At 39.2% G+C, this 16,358-nt stretch overlaps 1 protein-coding gene across 3 annotated transcripts in view; it reads left to right on the forward strand.

Annotated features, from left to right (window-relative positions):
• The first annotated feature begins 9,823 nt into the window (after positions 1 to 9,823).
• LOC111269116 (octopamine receptor beta-2R) overlaps positions 9,824 to 16,358 on the forward strand; it is a 31,170-nt gene continuing 24,635 nt past the window's right edge. For 2 of the 3 annotated variants that reach the window (XR_015314475.1, XM_022848491.2), the window contains exon 1: positions 9,824 to 11,183. The gene's annotated coding sequence lies outside the window, so the exon portion shown is untranslated. Of the gene's footprint in view, positions 11,184 to 15,552; positions 16,195 to 16,358 lie in introns of those variants that run through there. The other variant, XR_002685593.2, reaches the window with a different exon arrangement.

The following is a 16,358-nucleotide window of genomic DNA, read 5'->3' on the forward strand; positions in this document are numbered from 1 at the left end:
CATTCCGTTTGAGGATGGTCCCAGGAACTTGGCTGGCACGAGCTTTACTCTGGGTCGGCTCTCACACAACCCCTACAAACAACTATGTTTCAAGTTGTACGTCCGGTATCGCCGTCGCCATTTCTTCTAGAACTTCGCCAAATCTCCAGTTCGGGTCTCGCGTAGGGTTTTAGGGTAAGTGATTTTTTGAATGGCTTTTGACACCGACGCAAGTATTCTTATTTTTGAGACACATCTAAATCAGTTTACGTAAGCAACTGTTATAAACGAGCTGCTTATTTGTAAGAAGAATAAGCGACATTGTCGACTTCAGTGGTGTTTTTCTGTAAGCTATGGAAAGAGATTAGCATATTACTATTTTCGCAGAGGTAGCGGAGATATGTGCTGCAAAAGACCTCGTTTGAGATTAACCTAGTTACAACCAACTGCAACTTCCGGAAGTGAAGGTCGCATTATATACCTACATTAATGCCCAAGAAAATATGTGTGTGACTAAGGGAAAAAACATAAACTGCCTAGTGGAAAACTGATTTCATTGATAATTGTCGTCCTTGCAGTATACACATATGACTGTTTTTTGCGTAACCTGTAGGTTTTTTTTTAAATGGTGATTCATTTTCAATAAATGGGCATATTCACTCTTATAGAAAATAAATTGTTTTAAAAAAAAGTACGCGTAAGTATGTATCGATAAATAAATTTTATTTCGTACAGAAAAGACCTATATTTAAATAATGTTACAGCTTTTGTTGAGTGCGCGGATTATAGTACATTACTATTGCTAATCCTAAACAATAGATATCGAATTAACACCATTACAAAAAATAAGTGAAAAATAGTGAATATGTTGTTCTTTTTTCATAGTATTTCTCATAGAGTCTTATCATTTTAACAAAAGGAAACTATTAGCTCTGGTTCACCGGGGGGGGGGGGGGGGGACAGTAGTAGTAGTACAGCTTCTGCATTTTAAAAGCTTCTATCGCACTGGCCAACTGCTTCTATCCGTTTTTTTGTAAAGGCATGCGGTAGGACTACTTGACAATAGCTAACCTTAGGGAAACATTTTTTAGTCCCTGCCCTTTTTAGTCGCATCGTATAGCTCCAATAATTGGCTATGGTGTTATCATTTGCGTGGTACAGCTCAGGAGCAAGCTTACTTATTTATAGACGAATGTGTTTCTGAATTGTACCCCCCAAAAATGTTCAAGTCGATTTAGGATTTAAACCTGGAATGCTGCACAATGGTAATGCTAACGTTATAGGTAGTTATAACTTGTACACTCAAACTGAGAAGGTGGCAATCTTATTTTCTGCTGTACACAGAGGCCAGGCCGACGAAAACGGTCTTTTTTTAAACACAACGTGTATTCAGCTCAAGAGTAGACTACACTTCCCGGTTTGTAATAAAAGTTTAGAGAAGCCTAATACTGGGTTTAGTACGGTTGAACAAAAATGGTCCAGGGTGGTTCAGAGTAAGGTATGAAAGAGGAATCAAACATAACTACTGGTGGTATGTTATGATCCCACCGGAATCAAGTGTAAGTGCCATTACGGAGCGGTATGCCCATTTCAGAATATGTAGTTACTGCTATTATATGAGTATGAGGCTTGAAAGAATTGTTAGCACTCAAGGCATGTTTTTTCAGACGCATATATATATGCGTTGTCTTTTTACATGTGATCCTCAGCAGATCAGAAGACTTTCAAGATACAGTATATTAAATATTTACTATAGAATAAGAGGGATTGAAATAGGAGCAGTACTCGCTGCTGACGACGAAGGGACGATGTGATTCTCAAGCATTTATTTAAAAAGAGTCCTATGTTGGATCGATATGGGTTTCGATCCATTTCCACAGGCCCGGTTTAATGTCGGCCACCGTCACCGTGCGCGATCTATGCCTAAACACGGTAGCATATCATGGCCGTTTACTAATATCGTTCGGAGAAGCTTCAAAGCGCTCCACGCTTTCCGTAGCGCTCCGTGGCTTTCGCCGTCGTGCGGGCCGTGCTTTTCCCTATAGGATCTTTCAGGGTTTAGCATGACTAGCACAGTATTAAATTATTGTCTAATACTACTACTACCTGCAGCCTTTTAATGATAAATTTGGTTTTTGGGTAATAATTTCAGGTACAACAATTCCTAGTTAGATAGATTTGACCAATGTCTTTTTTGACAAAATGCTTCGAAAACTTTACTCAGTGTCGTAGATGTATAATTCCAAATCAACATCATATTAGTATGTTTTATTTAAATTGTTTCACTTTATCAAAATTATGCAGAAGGTTACTGCGGTGTTAGAGCGGGTGATATATCTTGTCTAATTTTCCTATTTAAGCATACTAGCTTTACCATTTGTGTGTAATCACGTGATAGTTGAGGATCTTCCTAGGGTCCGAATAGTGCTAAAACAAGCCTAAGTTCGGGAGCAGACGCAATGCAAGGTGTAAAATTATCTCAAGCAACGCCTACAATTTGCAAGAGACGTGCAACTTCTATTGAGGTGCAAAGTTAGCAGGAAGTGCAGCCAAAGACACCAGTAGGACCGAGTTAAATATCAAGAAAGTAAAGGATTTTAGAAGAAAGAAGGTGGTGGTGGTATAAACCCAGTAAGGATTCTTAAAAATTATCGTAAATTAGGTTATATATATGATTAGGTCAAGAAGGTACGTATCATCCGTGTAACAACGAACTAAAAAGACGACAGAAAATTCTTTGCTCTTGATTTGCAAAGAACAAGGTATTTTTTAAGCAGGCCAGCTTCCATCGTCTACATAACCATCTTTGCGTATAAGCGTTGTTTAAATAATTACGCATTTTTAAAGCTACTTTTAGTATTTAATAAAAAAAAACTCGTAAATATTGACTGTAAATTTCTAGTCATATAAGGCAGGAATCGGAAAATCACCTGAAACGGCCTAATAGGCTTTATAGGTTAGCTTGTAAATATACAACAAAAGATACCGAGTTGAAAAAGCGTACCACGCCATTTTTTGTTTTATATGGGTATAATAGGCTTTTCAGATTAACGGCTTGTCTGCAGACAATGTTACCGTAGACTAGCATTGCGAGACCTCTATGAATCTCTCTATGAGCGAGCGTTTTAATGCATACGCGATAAGATGCATTTGTCTCTATAGCTGTGCTTTTACATAGAAAAAAAAAACGATTAATGTTTTAGAAAGTTCTCTCAGTAGCATCAAGGGCAATTGTAACCATAAACTAAAATAACTTTGATGTTAGGCTTGTGAGGTTCTTTCTAAGTAGAATTTAGAATATAGAACTTTCATTCTCATTGGGTATACGGAGAACAGTGTAAAAACGGCACGTCGAAAAGTGAATAAGTTCTACAAAACTCGTAGCTGTTTTGCGCTCCACGTATTGAAATAGCCACAAACTGAGAAAAAAAACTAAACGCCAAGATAACTTTCTCACTAATGTTTGCCGCGCGAGAGAGCTCATCGCTTGAAAACAAGAGCGAACTAACCAATAGAAATAAGTGAGTTGACTATATACATACGGGGCGAAATATAAGATTTATATTTCTCTATATAATATACATAAGTGTACGAGAAATCGCATAGTCCTAAATTAAGTTTTCTAATTGTAGCTTCTTGCAGCAAACGAATCATGATTTATTAGGTACTGTCTAAAACAGTCAAGCAGTTACTGTCATAGACGCGATAGATAATGTTAATAGGGATACTTAAAGAAAAAATGTTGCCACACAAGAGCCTTCCTGAAATCTTCGAAGCGGCAGTATTTACAAGAGCCTGTTTTTTGAAATGACGACATGAGAAATGTGTTGAACTCCGTTGCATTTTGCTACTATCGATATTGCAATGGATACAAGCTGTGCACTGAGACAAACAATACATCAGACTGCAGCGGAACTACAACACTTTAGGTTATGGCACGGTGCGCCGCATAAAATGCCTTGACTCTGAATCCTGTACGTTAAGGATCGAAGTCTATATAATCTTGAAAATCGGACACAAATTAAGTTCCATTTTGGTAGACTGCCCCTTCAGAACTTTTCTAAGCCATTCGCCCTGGTTCTATGCTATAATGAATAACATGCTACTCCTAATAAAATTATTGCATCCGTTGTGGCGGGGCATGTAAGCACTAGACGCGAAGTCCTGAACGCGAAGTCTTTGATTCCCAGCTGGTGAAGTATTATGAATCATAATCAATCATAGAGATTGTTCATGTAGACTATACCAACCTTATGAACGCAATTTCCTTACGGCAAAAAAGTCATAGCGTGCCCTATATAGTAGGAAAGTGGTACGCTGACGCAAACGGTGCTGGTATCACATTTATCGGAAAAGTTCTAAAGAAATATAAGCTACATGAATAAATGACGACTCGGCCACAAGAAATGCACACTATAAGACGACGGTGAATGGAATCGAGGTGACAAGATCACCATCACTGGGGGGAGATCCACAAGCGTAACTGGCCAGTTTTGTATATAACTTTGCCTATGTGGGCCTGTATTGTAAACAAGTACGCTACTATAGATACGCAGTAGATGACCTAAAGTGGAAGTAACACAAATTTTCATATCTCATTAATTGCTTTAATTCGAGTTCTCTTGTTGCAATTTTAAGCATCCTATATGCTTTAGTGAGAAACATCGGAAGACGCAGAACCGAGAATCCGCGACACCGGTTCTGTTTTAGAACTGAGACAAAAAGCTCAATTTTAGTATACGGCTAAGAGTTAACGTAAGGCGTAATGCACTAAGATATTCTCATCTTGAGGTCTAATATTTTTCCGATACTCTCAAATGGACGTATTGTTTCTCGTTTTACTAATATACGTACTTTCGCAAACGACGTCTACGTATCACGAAGAAAGAAGTAAAAGAAATGGTTCCACTGTCTGATGGTGATGGCCTAATACAATGTCGTTGGTGCACCTTTGTTCCTATCTAAGGAGTATTGTTTCGTCAATAGCCTTCTGTTGACGGAACCTGATGGATGCAGCACTAATCGATTTGTTTTTGTTTCGGCTGACTAAAGAAGGTGTCAATTTAGGTATACCGAATGCCTTTTAAAAGGAAAAGACGATCAGTAACGGTATTTTACTCGAACGGGTATCTAGAACGAAGCACCTCCTAACAGAGTTCTGTAGTATCGTAGGAATGGCATCCTCTGGTAAAGAAACAACGCAACTGTCTTTAAGACCTTTATAGCAAGCTGGTACTTTATTGGCTTCGTAAAAATCATAATGACGTTAATCCATACGAAATATAAATACGGAAAGAACTCCTATTTAAGCTAAATTACATCATTCACCTTGCCGCCATGACCCCTCCTTTAAAGCTCTCTTCTTCGTTGAGTCTTGCACAGATATTGGTGAGACGTAACATTGATTTGTTACAAATACGAATCGAGAAGACATCTTTGGATATATATACAGATAGTCTGCATAGTAGCTATTACGGGCTTTATGAGCTAAAGCTTTATCAATAAAAAATTGTATCAATTTGCTTTCTAATAGCCATTTCTAATGCTTAGCATCGATGACTTTGAAATGCCACGCGTAGTCGATGTCCAGTTTAGGCCACAGTCGCAGTCGGCCTGGTTGTTTCGCAGTTGCAATGGGTTGGCCTAATAACGGAATTCGGGGCTAGCAGAGATCTTTCTTAGCTCACCATTGATGGGCGCAAATACCTATTTATGGGTGCTAACGACAAATGTCCTTGAAGAATCGAGGTTTTTTAAACGCTTTAATAATGATTGCCTCACGAGGCAAAGGACCAGCTCGTAAGGCTAATCGTTGTTTAAAGTTGTGAGACCTTAGCCGCCCTAGCGTTTTTTTTACATCTATTAAAGATGGCTTACTTATAACTTGTCAGAAGGCTTACTTTTATTGTTCTGAAGCTGAAGTGAAAAACCTGGCCAATAATATACAGCTATGCTTTACAAGGACTGCTAAAGATAAAAGAAGCAAGTCAATACTACTATATACAGATAGAGAAAGAATCGCTCAAAATCTTATCTTGGTAGCGTCGTTAGGATTTGTGGACAGCACGCTACTTTTGCTATTTTCAAAGTCGCTATCATAGGGACACAAGGAAACTGTAATTCGATAATGATCTGAGTATATGGCTAAGAGTTAGCCTAAAAGCTTCATATTGCGTTGGACGCGCAATTAGCAACCTTACGAAGCTGCATGCTTTGGTCATGACTGTTCTCTACGTGCCAATCGATGTACGTGTCGAACATCATAAAAGCGTAAAACGATCTTTCGAGTCGTTTACGGAAAACGAGAAAAGGAGCGGGGGCCGACCGAAACCTGCAGTCCTGTCAGGTTATAGCTTGGCTGTCCAGCTAGACATGATTTCGAAAAACGAAGTAGAGTTTCGTAGACAGCAAATGATACCTTCGTCTACTCTGTCAGCCATTGGAGTTCATTTCGAATCAAAAATAAAACAACGAAGTTAAGCATCGTTTTATGATCGACTTCAAATACAAAGTGACACCTGTCCTTAGTCGAACCAATTCATCCCACAGTTGTGGCTACGTATGGACCGTTTCCTATGAATTGTGGGTAGTTATGGACGATTGTAGAGTGTTTTTTTTTCCCAGCTACGACGTGTTTTTTTCATCACGTATTAGTTAAAGTGGCACGACTACGATAGGTGATTCCTATCGCAATTCCATTTTCCGCTATGACGCACTCACTTTAGTATTCCATCTACACGACTCCCTACCGTAGAAGCTGCCGAAAGGCCTACTATGTATGTGCTGGGTGTCATTTGTACAGTATTTCGAAGACAAAAAAACATCGCTCGAAAGAAACGAAGGCGAAGCTGCCGACGAGCAGAATCTATTCGCTTGATGTAACGACTTAATTGCAATAGCTGACATTCGACTACGGTTGTTTTACGTGTTATTTAAGTCGTTTTCGTGTCACGAAGGGCTAAATCCTCTCAAGGACGTCTGCGGTCTTGGACAACTTGATTAATTAGGATCATATGAAAAAGGGTTTCGTTATATAGCTGGCGGTTAACATCTTACTGTTTTGTGTCTATTTAAGGACGCTAAAGGATAATTGATATTTGGGTAATGCAACTATATATACATATTGGGATCTCACTTCGATTGTACTCTAGATGAATGAGCAAGTACAAAATAATCCTTCCAGCTCCTACTAACTCTACCCAATGGAATGATAGCTTTTTAATGACTTCTAGCCAGTTTGACTGCAAATAGTTTAGAATATTTCCATAACATGGCGAAAAATTCCCAATGTAACTTGGACGAAACAACCCCACACGACATAAAACATGTACCCACACAAAAAACGTATCTAAAATATAATAACATGGACTACCCATCTTTACCTCTAGATTGATTACATCTTCTTCGAAAACTGTCCTCTGCTGTGAGCATTTGGGGGCATTGGTAGAACGAAATGCAGCACAAATTAGATGCCTCGCTATAATATTTCTAACTAAGACATTTCCGTGTGACATGTATATTGCCGCATTTCGACTGGTTTTGATTCAGCCTGACGTCACGTATTTCCACACACGCACAAAAATATGTAGAATAGATCTGTCTTGGAGCGGGACTTTCGCTCATTTTCAGATATAGGAACACCGCGGATTCAGCTTCATCATATTATTGACGAATCGGGATACGGTATGATTCAATAATGTTTGCTGTAACTTTTGGTGTTATGAACTGCTGCAGCTGTCTACCAATTCTCTGATTTGTCTCCAACTTTTTACACGTTACTAGGCTCCGTAGACACAGAATTGAGTTGCAGATTTCTCTGCTGTTTCCTATGCGAAAACGACACTTATCATTTTCACGTAGGAAACAAAACAACTCGCTGGTTTTAATTCGCAAGAAGGCAACATATCTCTATATAGAGTAACAGGGATAGGCTAATGAGAAAGGCTTATTGAAAAATACTTTGGGTCCTTGTCGAATTTTTTCTTCGTTTATTATATTCAATAATTTGATAGGCTTCTGCTATCGTACATGTTGCCTATCTTATATTAGACGTGCCCTCTGTTATGTGCCGAAGCACTGCATAGAAACGAAAACTTCTTCCTTAGCTCTATTTTCCTGTTTTTTACTTCGTCCAAATAAAAGCTTCTAGTAAGTTGGATGAATTAATTTTCAAAATGCTATGTTTCATGTTCTGTTAAAAAAAACAGATGAGAGATACCAGTCACACTAAAGCCTGATAGCTAGATAAACAAGTAATTCAATCGAAAACCGACCAGCAACCGACTTTTAAACAGGAATCAAGGTGACCGAAATTAACTGAAAGCAATAAAAGCTAAAAAATTGTCACAAGATAGCTATCATAGGGTGAAATGTGGGTCAGAGCTCAATGGAAGACAAGCCATATTTATGATCCAATAGTAACTTCGACAAGGTTGTTTTTTTACATGTCCTAATAATTTTCCTAAACGCGGCTATTACTTCGTATCTTAAGATGCCGAAATTTCTATTTTGAAAAATTAGCATAAATCCATTAGAAGACCAAATGCTGTTGATAACCTCTTGAGTTTCTTCGGTGCTATCTTTCTCTGAGGGCGTTTTTCTACCTCAGAGTCTAAAGTTCAAATAACCTTTATCTAAAGGAACCAACAAAATTACACTTACAGAAGCAATTAGGTTCCTACAGTTAGCTTGTGTGGGTATTTTAATTCACATCGTAAAGATACTCATTTAAGCAATTTTAAGAAATTATGTGTATCCACAAGTTGTCGACTTGAGCGGTGAGTGATTGCTATACGTGTGATTTACTGTTGTGTTTGTTAAATCAGAACACTGCCGGAGTTGCCATAATGGGCGTTTTTCCATGATCGATATGTGTGTGTGTGTGTGTGTGTGTGTGTGTGTGTGTGTGTATAGTTTAGGCAAACACTTAAACCGTTCGCGAGTTGATGAATGCGAAAAATTTCCTCATCGTAGGCCGAGTCACTAAGGCCAGTGACAGGACTAATTGGGCTCGCTGGTTTTCGCTTCAGCGTTAGTGGATACATGCCATGCACAGCCTTCACTATATGGGTAGGCTGAAAGTAGGCATTGGAAAAATGCAAAATTCCATATCGTGAATAACTTTTTACGTTGTGTTAAAATAACATGAACAAATACTGGGAGAGTCACGTGATTGTATGTGCTCCGTCACCAGGACATCAACGCCGCATCTAGACATCTAAAAGGCAAATTTTAATATCCTCAATAGCGTACCTTCTTCCGAAAGCAAAAGGCCGTCTGCGCTCATCTCTCCCGAGCGCAATTTTCTATAGAGCTTCTCTCACCCACGTCGGTCTGGTCTACCCTCTCCCAGCGTAGGTCCTCGCCTAATCGTCAATGATTTGCCTGCATCCCGCTGCCAGGCTTTGCCATTATGGTGTAGTGAGTACAGGTAGCTTGAGTTTTGGGGGAGTGGTTGTCGCCCTTTCCTCGTTTGTTCCTCAATTGAGCGGCAACAGTGACAGGATGGGGCCCATTGGTTTCACCTAGTGCAAGTGGTCAAGTAAACTTCACCAGCAAACTATATAGGAACTGCAGAGTTCAGTTTTAGAATAAATATTTAGACGCCTATCTCTGGATACTTCTACTACCATTATACTTGTGCACTTATTAATCACTGCAAGAAGTAATAAGGCAGAAGATTTTAGCAATCAAATGAACACCTAATAGCAAAAGTAAGCGCGCGAAGCGGCCATTGCTTTTGCGTACTCGAGAAGGAAAAAGGTGCTTGGCAAGAGGTTTGTTAGCTAATGACGGACGTTCCAGCTGGACTTCCCTGTGAGCAGCGGTCTGAACTATCGCTCTCTCCAGCCTTCAGCAAGATATGCTGTCATTTCTGTCTGAGCAGCTAGTTCCGAAGCCTCTTGTGAGTACGGTACCGCCGTTTCGACGGGAGAAATTGCGTCAGAAAGTTTCCGCTAACTTAAACGCGACTCGAAGCTTGGAGACATTGACGTACACAACAGGACATACATTTTAGACACAATGAGTCATTGTCTTGAACTTGCTAGATAACGTGACCGCTAAGTAAGGTGATTGGTCATCGATTGTCGTACTGCATACCGAGAAAAACCTAGACAGAAAAGTGCTATAAGAACATAGAGAAAGAGCTTCATACGACAACAATTGCATGAATCGAACGGCCGGCTAAGTAGATATGGAAGAACTCACTCATAGAGTGTCATGTAAATGTACACGTGGATCCAAGTGACATCTATTCTACCAGCCAACCGCCATTTTTCTTCTGTAGATTAGGTTACTCTATTAAGTACGTGCGTACAGAGAACAACAATGCTACACCCATTCATATGACGGCAACACTAGATAGTCAAATGCAGCTTAAATACTAGAAACACCGACGGGACCGGAAGATACCATTGCTTTTGTCATACATTATTACACACTGGGAGCTACAGCAGTTCTGCGAAGATCTCTTTTTCAATAGTGTTAGGGGGCAAAGGAAGAAAGTTCTTCTAGCTGTTTGGGGCAGTATCAGACGCAAAATTCGATGATTAGAGTGGGGCGTTGAGGAAACTCGATAGAGAAGCCATGTGAACTATACGGATCATCCAGTACAGAAAATACTGCCAAAAATTAGGAGGTGACATATGGATCTCGTCAGCTATGCGCTCCACCTTCCGTCAAAAAGATTTTTGCAAGTCGGATGCTAACGAAAAAACGTTAGTTATAGCGCTTTCACGACGGTGATATAAAGTGATTTTGAGGCAAAGAAAGAACCTGGTGCTCAATCTGTGTGTGTACATGCACCATGAATATCTTATCGGAGTTGTCGTCTGTGTCGATTATTTTCGAAGAGATAGAAAACGGTTCGAAGGAGATAATCATGCTAAAAAATGGCTGGAATTCTGCATAATTGCTAGGAATAACAGATGTGTAGTATCAAGTTCGTGAAGCCGCCATTGTGCACCATTTCGGATACGAGGAAGCAAGACAGAATTGCAGATGAGAACGCTTTACTGAAACTGAAAGGGGCGTGTACAAGCCGGGTGTGATTTATTTACCTCTTCATTGAGTTGTTGTCTGCTATCGCTACAACCCGAAAGAATCGAAGTAGTTTATACGGACGTGATAATGATCAGATTTTCAACAGCGCCGGCCTGTGTCGGTACCGTGATGGACATATCTAGGTGGCAAACTAGAGCAAGGTATGTTGGGGTTCTAGATAATAAGAAATATTTGAATAAATAGATATTTTTGGTTTAAAATGCACGCAGTTCTGCCGGAAGTTTGAAATGGTACGATGGTGTCGAAGTTGTAGATGGAATAAAAATAGTAGAGGCTGGCTTGATGCGTTCTTAAAGGAATATATATTGTAAAGCAACAAAACAACTTGTAGCGATCCTTACTAGTTAAGCAATTTGTGTAGTATTCGGTTCTAGGGCATTGATTGGTAAGATAGCAGGGTTTACCGTCCAGCCGTCATATGCGTTTATATATGCAGTAGATTGAATTTCGAAATATATACTGAAAATAAATTTTTTCTAAATCAATTTGGAGCTGGCTGGAGCTCATCGAGAGCAGTGACAATCTTACCAGAAACGTTTTTGGCTAAGAGGATCAACACCTTTTAAATACGATGTATTTCGTTACTCGAGAAAAAGCACGACTACGCGTTCTGTGGTCCACTTCAGTGGTTTATGTCGGATATATAAGCTACGCATGCCGCAAAAGTTTCAATCAGCCTATCCAAATAAAAGCCACGAAAATCGTCTAGACAAAACGGCAAGTTATTATAACTTAGTCAACGAAACGTGATTCGTACAAGCAGGGAAAGTTATTTGTTTAGTGCACATAGGTGTACACATCATACGTACATAAGCTGCGTATATATAAGGCTGTATGTGTTACAAACACAAGAGAATAATGTGACCTCAATTGTTTTAAGCGTAGGTAATTCCGAAGTGGAACTAAGTATAGAAACTCGTAGTTCGGCTGGAGGCTCTTTGGATTAGAATCCCTAGGCCACACCAAGGGCTGCGGGGCTTCCACTGTACTGTTACAGTAACTCGACTTCTCATACACCGTACGCCTATAACGAATTTAAAATTTGGAATATAGATTTTTATAATCTATGTCTGAAGCAATCTGCGGCACACATGTGCCGATGTTGTTTTGTGTGAGTATGGAGAACTTAAAACACACATGGGCTGATGCGTACGTGCCGTCGTGTACAGGTTGGTGTGCATAGCAGTGCCTTACACTGTCGACATATATCCACAAAGACATAACTTAAATAAGTATAACATACATTTCAGTGCCAACAGAAAGCCAACAAGTGTATGTTAACAATAATGCTAACGTACTTTCGCGGGCTTTCTTACTACTTTCTTCGAATGCCAGCATTTGTTCTACAGAAAGTTCTTTAAAGCGATTTCATATGTATATAGCATAATGGTGGTATTCTTAGAGGTCGAATAACACAGTTCTGCGTATTATTTTACTTTCAGAGATCACGATCAATAGTTGTTCCCAAAGCCTCACTAGAAAATGGGCTAGTTTAATCATGAGGTGTTTGTGAGGAGTCACGCTCTCTAAGAACTGGGTTTTTTTGCACGTTGTACGGTTACTTACACCCTTCTCGATAGTATAAACTGGAAAAATGTTTTTCTCACCGAATTCAAGGTGGTCTTGTTTCGGAGTGAATCACGGACATATTAGTCTTGAGAACCAGGTATCGAGATCGATGCTCAAGGGCAAAACAGCAGGTGAAACATTCAGAAACATATAAAGTAGTCTAGATTAGAAACCGGTCGCAAACCCACGTCGTTTCATGTTGAGGGCTAAAGTTTTAGAACTTTGCTTAATACCCGTAATTAGACGTAAAACTTGCAATTTTCTTCAATTATACTGCCGTCTAGCAAAAGTAGTAAAAGAACGCAGCGTTCACAAACGGTATATTAGAGTGAACTAAAAATTGTATAATATAGAGTGCGCTACAAGTTCCCAGCGAATATTAATATCACAAAGTAAAAAACAAAAACGGGTTTGTTTTTTTAGTATGTTTTTAATTCTTACGCTCAACTGGCCCAGGCAGTTTTCCACTTCACATGGAAAACAACGATAGCCAAACGTCTTCTCACAGACCGCTTGCGTAACCAAATCAGTTACATGTAATGCCGAATCCTGGGCCTACCCAATTTATTACAATCGCTTGTTTTTTACAATTTTATCAATGGCTTTAGGAATACTGTATTTCAGGCTGTGATTTTTTGGGTTCTACCTTATGGACGTTGTCTTGCACATAGCCCCATGGCAAAAAATCGAAAGGAGATAAATCATTGGACGGCGGCGGCCAAACAGACTGTCGCGCATCGAGATAGTTTCAAGTGAATTGGTTGTTTTCCGCAGTTTGTTTTATCTGGTTGAATGAAAGTCATAGGAGTTGCCATTTCGATAGTGAACATACACAATACTAGACTGTAGATTTCCGAATCGTATGCGTTGCTCTGAGCATGGCTTGACACCCCGTCCTGTTTCGCTTCTTCACAAACGCTGACGACCCTCCAATAACATGAATAGGGTACACGGCGCACAGTACCACATCGGCTAGCCGTATATATAGCCATATATAAAGCTGTTTTATTGCACATATTCACGGCTGTAATTTTAGCTATTTGAATATATATCTATTTGAATATGTATCGAGAATCACAGTCAACATTATAACATTACATGCTAAGCCCGTTGACACATGATTAATTATCTTCTAACGTAACCGATTTTCAAAAAAAGTCTTCGGTGTTTCAAATGAGTAATGACAATTTTTTGTTATTGATATCTCGTCTGTTTGTATGCTCATTGTTATTATTTGCTCCGCATACTATTCGAGTCATAAAAATAGAGATTTATCAGCTAACAAATCTTCTGTTTTTCCCTATTCGAAGTCAATAAGCGAGAATAGATAGAATAACGACTCTACAGCTAGGAGTATTATCGAAAAGTGACTTGGCAAGTTAAAAAATGGCATTTAAAAAATCTGATCCACACAAAGATATATTTTGTTCGAGTTTCAGGGGGCTTACTCCAACCTCGTTGTAGTAGATCGAGTTATCTCTCTTAGAAATCAGATCGTCACCTTGCTAGAGAGAGAATTGTTAACTTGCTTTCGGAATCTTTTTCGTTGCCGAACAGTCGCTCTCGTTAATTTATTTCATTGTCAGTCTATATGCCGAACAGAACGATGATATCGGCCATACAGAGCAAAGGAAAAAGCTATCTAATAGTACTAATAGCTATCTAGTATACACACATATATATATATATATATATATATGCTGTCATCAGCGAGCAGGAAACGAAACACTGGGGGCAATAAACAAATATAAAAACGATCACATATTACACATTGAAACACATACTGTTCTCTGTGTTGTAGGTGTTTCATTGGACTCTGTCAGTGATCGTTTCTCGGCTACGCTGAATAGATACCTATCGGTGTCTCTCTAAAATGGCAATACGGGCAAAATTCAGTTCGAATTTAGGGATTCGTTTATTTAAGCAGCCTCATTCACAGGATGCGTATGTTTGCTTCCTTTCAAAATATGGCGTGGAAATGCCGAAAGCGATCATAATTTGGACATCGTTGAATACTCGTGATAGGAGTTCACCTATCAATTAGCATCGCGTTAACGTAATTTTCCGTTCCCATTGCCAGAATACAAAGGGTTTTTTTAGCGAAACCTTAAAACAATAATGCTGGTGACCCTTTTGATATTGTTTACCAAGCACAACTCCTGTTGACGCCCAGCATATTCGCTTTACAACCTACAAAACAAACCCATATTCCGACTAGAATTCACGTAGCAAAACAATTGACAAGTATCTTCATTGGTAGCTTCTGCGTTTTTCGCTTCCAGGGATATCTTGCAACTGTGCCTGCAGATTTCGCGAATACGAGAGATAAGCACACAACAAAGTTAACTTGCTTTAAGTTACCAGGTTGGTCCCTTTTTGACCGAGCTTCAACCTGCAAACCAATGATTGTACACGAGTGAAAAGAGCCAAGTTTCGTCCTGCCTTTTCTTTTAGATTTAGCCACTTTACGGTCAAAGAGTAAACAAATGTTAACTGAAATGTATACATATTATACATAGTATCTCTGCTTAACCAGCGGCAATGTTTGTCTATCTTAATTTTGCCAATGCCTCTTATAGTGGTTTCCAGTTAATATTGACTCGTAGCTTTGGGCAAGAGTTGGCTTGAGATTGGAGGAGATCACGACAGGAACGTAAACGATAGTATACAACTGAATCTAATTGCTAAGCGTACTTTTATAGCGAAATTAGGAATCTTAAGAATCACAGATCAGAGCTACGTCCGAAAAATATCCGACTGTGGAAAACAGAGACGGCTTTACCGTACTCGGAAATTGGTGAACTTCTGCAATATCGACTGGATCATGTTCAGCTGTCGATACAAAATACGACTGTTTCTGATTATTCTATCACCGGTACATTCAGATATTGTTTTGTATAATGAACACGGTAGATTCTGGTAAAACGAACCACAGTATTTAGGTTTCCTTCAAATGCCCTCTAGCAGAATTGGCTTCACTTTATTTCTTTGTTCTACCAGATAATTATTTTGCTATCAGATATAAGATATCATCCATCGGCAAACTCTGTAATTTGCTTCATGATATAACACTCTGAACGTCGCACACGGAATCTATGTATTAGCAGCCGATTGGATATATACTTTAAAATGGCGAGGACGCAAAGCGTTTGCAAATACAAGGTCGCGGGTCCTAGCTGCAGCAGCTGATATTCGGTAATTGCTTAAATGAATATATTTTTGGAGGCCATCTCAGCAAGCAGAGTCATTTATTTGACGTGGATATTGTTTACTATATTATATTTATTAGTCTTCTTGTTTATTCAAAATGTCGATCCTATATTTTTGCAGGATTACGACATTGCAGGCTTACTGTCATGAGCAATGGTCTTAGCCGTTACAAAAGAGGTACATAATGTGTGCTATTTGTTGTTTGCTTCCCTATGAAGCTCTGCCTTAATTTGTTTACTCTGATCCTTATTTTTCAGTTACCACACAACTGCCGGCAGGCTAACTCGAACAAAAATCTTATCCTTCGAGGTTGGTTAACTGTGGTCCTATTGCAATCCCAAGCCTGGATAAAAAGGTGGACTCCAATGTTCCGTATGTATGCCTGCAAGCGGATTTCATTAATTTGTCTTCTTTCTACAATGAAGATCCGCTAAATTAGAATTGAAACTAGTATAAAGGTTTTTCTTTTGCGTTGCAGTTATGCAACGCATCTATTTACAACACATCGTGTTATTTTAATGAGATAGGACACGTGT

The sequence above is a fragment of the Varroa jacobsoni genome, unplaced genomic scaffold, assembly GCF_002532875.2.
Source record: "Varroa jacobsoni isolate VJ856 unplaced genomic scaffold, vjacob_1.0 scaffold_1356, whole genome shotgun sequence".
In the NCBI taxonomy this organism is placed as follows: Eukaryota; Metazoa; Arthropoda; class Arachnida; order Mesostigmata; family Varroidae; genus Varroa; species Varroa jacobsoni.